An 11042-nucleotide genomic window follows, 5' to 3' on the forward strand; every position below is an offset into this window, starting at 1 on the left:
ATCAGGACTGGCAACAATTGCGAGCTAATAAAAAAACCAAACCCCAAAACTCAAAATTGTGCTCTAGCGCCCCCTAGGAATACAACACGGACAAACTGCTCCTAGGAAGAAAACAAAGACAAAACTGCTTGTAACTTCCGGTAGGAATGTCAGAGAGACATGAAACAAAAACCACTATGTAGGTCTGACTTAGACCTACATTTGAATAATTGACATACTTTGGCAAAAATCAACAGGAAGCTAGATATTTTCACTTCAATACAACAACTGCATTACTTTCACAATGCATTAAATAGTGGGACGAAGGCGTCTTAAGCCCTGGGGCTCGGGGACAGCAACCCAAGGCGCACTCGCACCTTCGCACCCTAATTTGACCCCCTTAACATGCTTCAAAACTCACCAAAATTGACACACACATCGGTATGGAGCGGCAGACCAACTTATTAAGCAACCAAACCCCAAAAATTAAAATTGCAAGCTAGCGCCCCCTAGGAAGAGACAAAAAAGAGACTGCTTGTAACTTCCGTTAGGAATGTCGTAGAGACATGAAACGAAAACCTCTGTGTAGGTCTGACTAAGACCTACATTTCCAATTAAAAAGGTCTATACCCAAAATCAACAGAAATTTTGCTAAAACTCATTCAAAGCAACATTTTCGCAAAAAACGCTATTTTTGCCTCTTTGAGCTTTAATTTGACCCCCTTAAAAATGCTTCAAAACTCACCAAACTTGGCACACACATCAGGACTGGCAGAAATTGCGATCTAGTGAAAAAACCAAACCTTAAACCTCAAAATTGCGCTCTATTGCAATTTTTGAAAAAAACACAGAAAAACTGCTCCTAGGAAGAGGAAACGGATAAAACTGCTTGTAACTTCTGGTAGGAACGTCGGACAGACATGAAACAAAAACCTCTGTGTAGGTCTCACTTAGACCTACATTTTGATAGGTGGCATCTTTCAGTTAAAATCAACAGGAAGTTGGCAATTACCCCTTCAAAATAAAAGTTTTGTAAAAAGCCGTCACCTTTTTCCAGACAAAACTGCTTGTAACTTCTGTTAGGAATGTCGTAGAGACATGAAACAAAGACCTCTATGTTGGTCTGACTAAGATCGGGACTCGGGACACGGCGGCGGCGGCCAACGGCGGACCCGACCAACGCTGCTTGCAGCTTTAATTATTCTTATTATTCCGCCGCCTCTTTGAACCTTAATTTGACCCACTGACCATGCTCCAAAACTCACCAAATTTCACACACTCATCAGAACTGGCGAAAATTGCCATCTAATAAAAAAACCAAACCCCAAAAATGAAAAATGCGCGCTAGCGCCCCCTACGAAAAAAAAAAAACAGACTGCTTGTAACTTCCGGTAGGAATGTCATAGAGACATGAAACAAAATCCTCTATGTAGAACTGACCTAGACCTAAATTCCCCATCGGAAACTCCTATACCTAAAATCAACAGAAATTTTGCAAAACCCTTTCAAAGCAAAATTTTTGCCAAAAAACGCTATTTTTGCCTCTTTGAGCTGTAATTTGACCCCCTTAAAATGCTTCAAAACTCACCAAACTTGGCACACACATCAGGACTGGCAGAAATTGTGATCTAATGAAAAAAAAAAAAAAAAAATCTCAAAATTGTGCTCTAGCGCAATTTTTCAATAAAACACAGAAAAAACTGCTTCCAGGAAGAAACCACAGACAAAACTGCTTGTAACTTCCGGTAGGAATGCCGGAAAGACATGAAACAAAAACTTCTATGTAGGTCTCATTAAGACCTACATTTTAGTAATTGACAGCTAGCAGAAATAATCAACAGGAAGTTGGCAATTACCCCTTCAAAATAAAAGTTTTGTAAAATCCCGTCACCTTTTTCAAATCGAAACTCCTCCCAGTGCGTTTGTCGTTTCGGCTTCAAACTCGCACAGGAGAGAGATTGAACCCTTTTAAAAAAAGTGGTCGGACAAAGTTGTGATAAGTTCTAAGGTTTTGATTTTACGCGCCTTCAAAGAACCCCTGCGCAAATTTTCCAAAAACATATCATTTTTACCTCTTTGAGCTGTAATTTGACCCCCTTAAAATGCTTCAAAACTCACCAAACTTGGCACACACATCAGGACTGGCAACAATTGCGAGCTAATGAAAAAACCAAACCCCAAAACTCAAAATTGTGCTCTAGCGCCCCCTAGGAATACAACACAGACAATACCCTAATTTGACCCCCTTAACATGCTTCAAAACTCACCAAATTTGACACACACATCGGTATGGAGCGGCAGACCAACATATTAGGTAACCAAACCCCAAAAATGAAAATTGCGCGCTAGCGCCCCCTAGGAAGAGACAAAAAACGGACTGCTTGTAACTTCCGTTAGGAATGTCGTAGAGACATGAAACAAAAACCTCTGTGTAGGTCTGACTTAGACCTACATTTTGATAATTGGCATCTTTCAGTTAAAATCAACAGGAAGTTGCCAATTACCCCTTCAAAATAAAATTATTATTATTATTATTATTCTTCCGCAACTTCGAACCATAATTTGACCCACTGACCATGCTCCAAAACTCACCAAATTTGGCACACACATCGGTAAGGCTTGGCAAAAACACATATTAAGCAACCAAACCCCAAAAATGAAAAATGCGCGCTAGCGCCCCCTACGAAAAAAAAAAAACAGACTGCTTGTAACTTCCGTTAGGAATGTCGTAAAGACATGGAACAAAAACCTCTATGTAGGTCTGACTCAGACCTAGATTCCCCATTAGAAATGCCTATACCTAAAATCAACAGAAATTTTGCAAAAACCCATTCAAAGCAAAATTTTCGCTAAAAAATGCTATTTTTGGCTCTTTGAGCTGTAATTTGACCCCCTTAACATGCTTCAAAACTCACCAAACTTGGCAGACACATCAGGACTGGCAGAAATTGCGATCTAATTAAAAAAAAAAAAAAAAATCTCAAAATTGTGCTTTAGCGCAATTTTTCAATAAAACACAGAAAAAACTGCTTCCAGGAAGAAACCACAGACAAAAATGCTTGTAACTTCGGGTAGGAATGCCGGAAGGACATGAAACAAAAACTTCTATGTAGGTCTCACTTAGACCTACATTTTAATAATTGACAGCTAGCAGAAAAAATCAACAGGAAGTTGACAATTACCCCTTCAAAATAAAAGTTTTTGTAAAAACCCGTCACCTTTTTCAAATCGATACTCCTCCCAGTGCGTTTGTCGTTTCGGCTTCAAACTCGCACAGGAGAGAGTTTGAACCCTTCTGATTAAAAGTATAGATCAAAGTTGTGATAAGTTTTAAGGTTTTGATTTTACGCGCCTTCAAAGAACCCCTGCGCAAATTTGCCTAAAAAATTTCATTTTTGCCTCTTTGAGCTGTAATTTGACCCCCTTAAAATGCTTCAAAACTCACCAAACTTGGCACACACATCAGGACTGGCAACAATTGCGAGTTAATGAAAAAACCAAACCCAAAAACTCAAAATTGTGCTCTAGCGCCCCCTAGGAATACAACACAAACAATACCCTAATTTGACCCTCTTAACATGCTTCAAAACTCACCAAATTTGACACACACATCGGTATGGAGCGGCAGACCAACTTATTAGGTAACCAAACCCCAAAAATTAAAATTGCGCGCTAGCGCCCCCTAGGAAGAGACAAAAAACAGACTGCTTGTAACTTCCGTTGGGAATGTCGTAGAGACATGGAACAAAAACCTCTATGTAGATCAGACTTAGACCTACATTTCCAATGAAGCACTTCTATAGCAAAAATCAACAGGAAGTTGGCAAAAACCCCTTCAAAACAAAATTTTCGCAAAAAAGTCAATTTCTGCCTCTTTGAACTGAAATTTGACCCCCTTAAAATGCTTCAAAACTCACCAAACTTGGCACACACATCAGGACTGGCAAACATTGCGATCTAGTGAAAAAAATAAACCTTTAAACTCAAAATTGCGCTCTATTGCAATTTTTGAATAAAACACAGAAAAAACTGCTCCTAGGAAGAGGAAACAGATCAAACTGCTTGTAACTTCTGGTAGGAATGTCGGACAGACATGAAACAAAAACCTCAATGTAGGTCTCACTTGGACCTACATTTTGATAATTGGCATCTTTTAGTTAAAATCAACAGGAAGTTGGCAATTACCCCTTCAAAATAAAAGTTTTGTAAAAAGCCGTCACCTTTTTCCAGACAAAACTGCTTGTAACTTCCGTTAGGAATGTCGTAGGGACATGAAACAAAAACCTCTATGTAGGTCTGACTTAGACCTACATTTCCATTAAACACTTCTATACCTAAAATCAACAGGTAGTTGACAAAAACCCCTTCAAAACAAAATATTTGCAAAAAATGCCTTTTTTGCCTCTTTGAACTGATATTTGACCCCCTTAAAATGCTTCAAAGTGCCAGTTAAAGCTATACTATGCCAAGCGAAAGCCATTTATCAACAACATCCAGAAACACCAATCTGTAATTTGACCCCCTTAACATGCTTCAAAACTCACCAAATTTTACACACACATCAGGACTGGTGAAAATTGCCATCCAATAAAAAAACAAACCCCAAAAATGAAAATTGTGCTCTAGCTCCCCCTAGGAAAAATAACTGACAAAACTGCTTGTAAATTCTGTTAGGAATGTCATAGAGTGATGAAACAAAAACTTCTATGGAGGTCTGATTAAGATCGGGACTCGGGACACGGCGGCGGCGGCGGCGGCCAACGGCGGACCCGACCAACGCTGCTTGCAGCTTTAATTATTATTATTATTCCGCCGCCTCTTTGAACCTTAATTTGACCCACTGACCATGCTCCAAAACTCACCAAATTTCACACACTCATCAGAACTGGCGAAAATTGCCATCTAATAAAAAAACCAAACCCGAAAAATGAAAAATGCGCTCTAGCGCCCCCTACGAAAATCAAAAAACAGATTGCTCGTAACTTCCGTTAGGAATGTCGTAGAGACATGAAACAAAATCCTCTATGTAGAACTGACCTAGACCTAAATTCCCCATCAGAAAGTCCTATACCTAAAATCAACAGAAATTTTGCAAAACCCTTTCAAAGCAAAATTTTCGCAAAAAATGCTAATTTTGCCTCTTTGAGCTGTAATTTGACCCCCTTAAAATGCTTCAAAACTCACCAAACTTGGCACACACATCAGGACTGGCAGAAATTGTGATCTAATGAAAAAAAAAAAAAAAAAATCTCAAAATTGTGCTCTAGCGCAATTTTTCAATAAAACACAGAAAAAACTGCTTCCAGGAAGAAACCACAGACAAAACTGCTTGTAACTTCGGGTAGGAGTGCCGGAAAGACATGAAACAAAAACTTCTATGTAGGTCTCATTAAGACCTACATTTTAGTAATTGACAGCTAGCAGAAATAATCAACAGGAAGTTGGCAATTACCCCTTCAAAATAAAAGTTTTGTAAAAACCCGTCATCTTTTTCAAATCGAAACTCCTCCCAGTGCGTTTGTCGTTTCGGCTTCAAACTCGCACAGGAGAGAGATTGAACCCTTTTAAAAAAAGTGGTCGGACAAAATTGTGATAAGTTTTAAGGGTTTGATTTTACGCGCCTTCAAAGAACCCCTGCGCAAATTTTCCCAAAAAATATCCTTTTTACCTCTTTGAGCTGTAATTTGACCCCCTTGAACTGCTTCAAAACTCACCAAACTTGGCACACACATCAGGACTGGCAACAATTGCGAGCTGATGAAAAAACCAAACCTCAAAACTCAAATGTGTGCTCTAGCGCCCCCTAGGAATACAACACAGACAATACCCTAATTTGACCCCCTTAACATGCTTCAAAACTCACCAAACTTGGCACACACATCAGGACTGGCAGAAATTGCGATCTAATGAAAAAACCAAACCTCAAAACTCAAATGTGTGCTCTAGCGCCCCCTAGGAATACAACACAGACAATACCCTAATTTGACCCCCTTAACATGCTTCAAAACTCACCAAACTTGGCACACACATCAGGACTGGCAGAAATTGCGATCTAATGAAAAAACCAAACCTCAAAACTCAAATGTGTGCTCTAGCGCCCCCTAGGAATACAACACAGACAATACCCTAATTTGACCCCCTTAACATGCTTCAAAACTCACCAAATTTGACACACACATTGGTATGGAGCGGCAGACCAACTTATTAGGTAACCAAACCCCAAAAGGCGGCGGCGGCGGCCAACGGCGGACCCGACCAACGCTGCTTGCAGCTTTAATTAGGGTCCGCACTGCCAGCAAAGGACTCTGTCCTTTGCCATGGCAAGGACCCTATTGAATCTGCTTTGTTTTATTATTAGGGTCCGCCCTGCAATGGCAAAGGACATCCATGTCCTTTGCCATGCAAGGACCCTATTGAATCTGCTGCGTTTTATTATTATTATTATTATTATTCCGCAGCTTCGAACCCTAATTTGACCCACTGACCATGCTTCAAAACTCACCAAATTTGGCACACACATCGGTAAGGCTTGGCAAAAACACATATTAAGCAACCAAACCCCAAAATACAAAATTGCGCGCTAGCGCCCCCTATGAAAAAAAAAAAACATACTGATTGTAACTTCCGTTAGGAATGTCGTAGAGACATGAAACAAAAACCTCTATGTAAATCTGACTAAGACCTACATTTCATAATAGTATGTTCTGGGGCAAAAATCAACAGAAATATTGCAAAAACCCATTCAAAGCAAAATTTTCGCAAAAAAATGCTATTTTTGCCTCTTTGAGCTGTAATTTGACCCCCTTAAAATGCTTCAAAACTCACCAAACTTGGCAGACACATCAGGACTTGCAGAAATTGCAATCTAATGAAAAAAAAAAAAAATAAAACTCAAAATTGTGCTCTAGCGCAATTTTTCAATAAAACACAGAAAAAACTGCTTCCGGGAAGAAACCACGGACAAAACTGCTTGTAACTTCCGGTAGGAATGTCGGAAAGACATGAAACAAAAACTTCTATGTAGGTCTCACTTAGACCTACATTTTAATAATTGACAGCTAGCAGAGAAAATAAACAGGAAGTTGGCAATTACCCCTTCAAAATAAAAGTTTTGTAAAAACCCGTCACCTTTTTCAAATCGACACTTCTCCCAGTGCGTTTGTCGTTTCGGCTTCAAACTCGCACAGGAGAGAGTTTGAACCCTTCTGATTAAAAGTATAGATCAAAGTTGTGATAAGTTTTAAGGTTTTGATTTTACGCGCCTTCAAAGATCCCCTGCGCAAAGTTTCCTAAAAAATTTCATTTTTGCCTCTTTGAGCTGTAATTTGACCCACTTAAAATGCTTCAAAACTCACCAAACTTGGCACACACATCAGGACTGGCAACAATTGCGAGTTAATGAAAAAACCAAACCCAAAAACTCAAAATTGTGCTCTAGCGCCCCCTAGGAATACAACACAAACAATACCCTAATTTGACCCCCTTAACATGCTTCAAAACTCACCAAATTTGACACACACATCGGTATGGAGCGGCAGACCAACTTATTAGGTAACCAAACTCCAAAAATTAAAATTGCGCGCTAGCGCCCCCTAGGAAGAGACAAAAAACAGACTGCTTGTAACTTCCGTTGGGAATGTCGTAGAGACATGGAACAAAAACCTCTATGTAGATCAGACTTAGACCTACATTTCCAATGAAGCACTTCTATAGCAAAAATCAACAGGAAGTTGGCAAAAACCCCTTCAAAACAAAATTTTCGCAAAAAAGTCAATTTCTGCCTCTTTGAACTGAAATTTGACCCCCTTAAAATGCTTCAAAACTCACCAAACTTGCCACACACATCAGGACTGTTAAACATTGCGATCTAGTGAAAAAAAACAAACCTTTAAACTCAAAATTGCGCTATATTGCAATTTTTGAATAAAACACAGAAAAAACTGCTCCTAGGAAGAGGAAACAGATCAAACTGCTTGTAACTTCTGGTAGGAATGTCGGACAGACATGAAACGAAAACCTCAATGTAGGTCTCACTTGGACCTACACTTTGATAATTGGCATCTTTCAGTTAAAATCAACAGGAAGTTGGCAATTACCCCTTCAAAATAAAAGTTTTGTAAAAAGCCGTCACCTTTTTCCAGACAAAACTGCTTGTAACTTCCGTTAGGAATGTCGTAGGGACATGAAACAAAAACCTCTATGTAGGTCTGACTTAGACCTACATTTCCATTAAACACTTCTATACCTAAAATTAACAGGAAGTTGACAAAAACCCCTTCAAAACAAAATATTTGCAAAAAATGCCTTTTTTGCCTCTTTGAACTGATATTTGACCCCCTTAAAATGTTTCAAAGTGCCAGTTAAAGCTATACTATGCCAAGCGAAAGCCATTTATCAACAACATCCAGAAACACCAATCTGTAATTTGACCCCCTTAACATGCTTCAAAACTCACCAAATTTTACACACACATCAGGACTGGTGAAAATTGCCATCCAATAAAAAAACAAACCCCAAAAATGAAAATTGTGCTCTAGCTCCCCCTAGGAAAAATAACTGACAAAACTGCTTGTAAATTCTGTTAGGAATGTCATAGAGTGATGAAACAAAAACTTCTATGGAGGTCTGATTAAGATCGGGACTCGGGACACGGCGGCGGCGGCCAACGGCGGACCCGACCAACGCTGCTTGCAGCTTTAATTAGGGTCCGCCCTGCAATGGCAAAGGACATCCATGTCCTTTGCCATGCAAGGACCCTATTGAATCTGCTGCGTTTTATTATTATTCTTTATTATTCCGCCGCCGTTTCCAGCTGAAATTTGACCCACTTAACATGCTTCAAAACTCACCATATTTGACACACACATCAGGATCTGCGAAAATTGCCATCTAATAAAAAAACCGAGCACTAAAAATCAAAATTGCGCGCTAGCGCCCCCTAGGAAGAAACAAAAAACGGACTGCTTGTAACTTCCATTAGGAATGTCGTAGAGACTTGAAACAAAAACCTATATGAAGGTCTGACTTTGATGAACATTTCCAATAAAAATGTTCTATACCTAAAATCAACAGGAAGTTGGCAAAAACGCCTTCAAAGCAAAATTTTCGCAAAAAATGCTATTTTTGCCTCTTTGAGCTGTAATTTGACCCCCTTAAAATGCTTCAAAACTCACCAAACTTGGCACACACCTCAGGACTGGCAGAAATTGCGATCTAATGAAAATAAAAAATAATAAAACTCAAAATTGCGCTCTAGCGCAATTTTTGAATAAAACACAGAAAAAACTGCTCCTAGGAAGAGAAAACAGACAAAACTGCTTGTAACTTCCAGTAGGAATGTCGGACAGACATGAAACAAAAACTTCTAGGTAGGTCTGACTTAGACCTACATTTCGATAATTTACATCCTTCGGCAAAAATCAACAGGAAGTTAAAAATTGCCCCTTCAAAATAAAAGTTTTGTGAAAACCCGTCACCTTTTTCAAATCGACACTTCTCCCAGTGCGTTTGTTGTTTCGGCTTCAAACTCGCACAGGAGAGAGTTTGGACACTTCTGATTAAAAGTATAGATCAAAGTTTTGATTACTGCTCCGGTTTGGATTTTACGCGCCTTCAAAAAACCCCTGCGCAACTTTTCCTAAAAAATGACGTTTTTGACTCTTTGAGCTGTAATTTCACCCACTTAAAATGCTTCAAAGTGCTAGTTAAAGCTCTGTTATGCAGACCGAAAGCCATTTATCAACAACATCCAGAATCGCCAATCTGTAATTTCACCCCCTTAACATGCTTCAAAACTCACCAAATTTTACACACATATCAGGACTGGCAAAAACTGCCATCTAATAAAAAACCAAACCCCAAAAATCTAAATTGCGCTTAGCGCCCCCTAGGAAAAAACCCAGACAAAACTGCTTGTAACTTCCGTTAGGAATGTCGTAGAGACATGAAACAAAAACCTCTGTGTAGGTCTGACTTAGACCTACATTTCCAATAAAAAACGTCTATTCCCAAAATCAACAGAAATTTTGCAAAAACTCATTCAAAGCAAAATTTTCGCCAAAAAATGCTATTTTTGCCTCTTTGAGCTGCAATTTGACCCCCTTAAAATGCTTCAAAGTGCAAGTTAAAGCTATACAATGCCAGGCGAAAGCCATTTATCAACAACATCCAGAAACGCAAATCTGTAATTTGACCCCCTTAACATGCTTCAAAACTCACCAAATTTTACACACACATCAGGAATGGTGAAAATTGCCATCCAATAAAAAAACCAAACCACAAATATGACAATTGTGCTCTAGCGCCCCCTAGGAAAATAAACTGATAAAACTGCTTGTAAATTCTGTTAGGAATGTCGTAGAGTGATGAAACAAAAACTTCTATGTAGGTCTGACTAAGATCGAGACTCGGGACACGGCGGCGGCGGCGGCGGCCAACGGCGGACCCGACCAACGCTGCTTGCAGCTTTAATTAGGGTCCGCCCTGCAATGGCAAAGGACATCCATGTCCTTTGCCATGCAAGGACCCTATTGAATCTGCTGCGTTTTATTATTATTATTATTATTGTTTATTCCGCACCTTCTCACCCTAATTTGACCCCCTTAACATGCTTCAAAACTCACCAAAGTTGACACACACGTCGGTGTACTGGGACAGCCCAACTTATTAAGCAACCAAACCCCAAAAATGAAAATTGCGCACTAGCGCCCCCTAGGAAAAAAAAAAAACAGACTGCTTGTAACTTCCGTCAGGAATGTCGTAGAGACATGAAACAAAAACCTCTGTGTAGGTCTGACTTAGACCTACATTTCCAATAAAAAATGTCTATACCCAAAATCAACAGAAATTTTGCAAAAACTCATTCAAAGCAACATTTTCGCAAAAAAATGCTATTTTTGCCTCTTTGAGCTGCAATTTGACCCCCTTAGAATGCTTCAAAACTCACCAAACTTGGCACACACATCAGGACTGGCAGAAATTGCGATCTAATGAAAAAAAATAATAATAAAACTCAAAATTGCGCTCTAACGCAATTTTTCAATAAAACACAGAAAAAACTGCTT

This window comes from Nerophis ophidion, linkage group LG22, assembly GCF_033978795.1.
Source record: "Nerophis ophidion isolate RoL-2023_Sa linkage group LG22, RoL_Noph_v1.0, whole genome shotgun sequence".
NCBI lineage: Eukaryota > Metazoa > Chordata > Actinopteri > Syngnathiformes > Syngnathidae > Nerophis > Nerophis ophidion.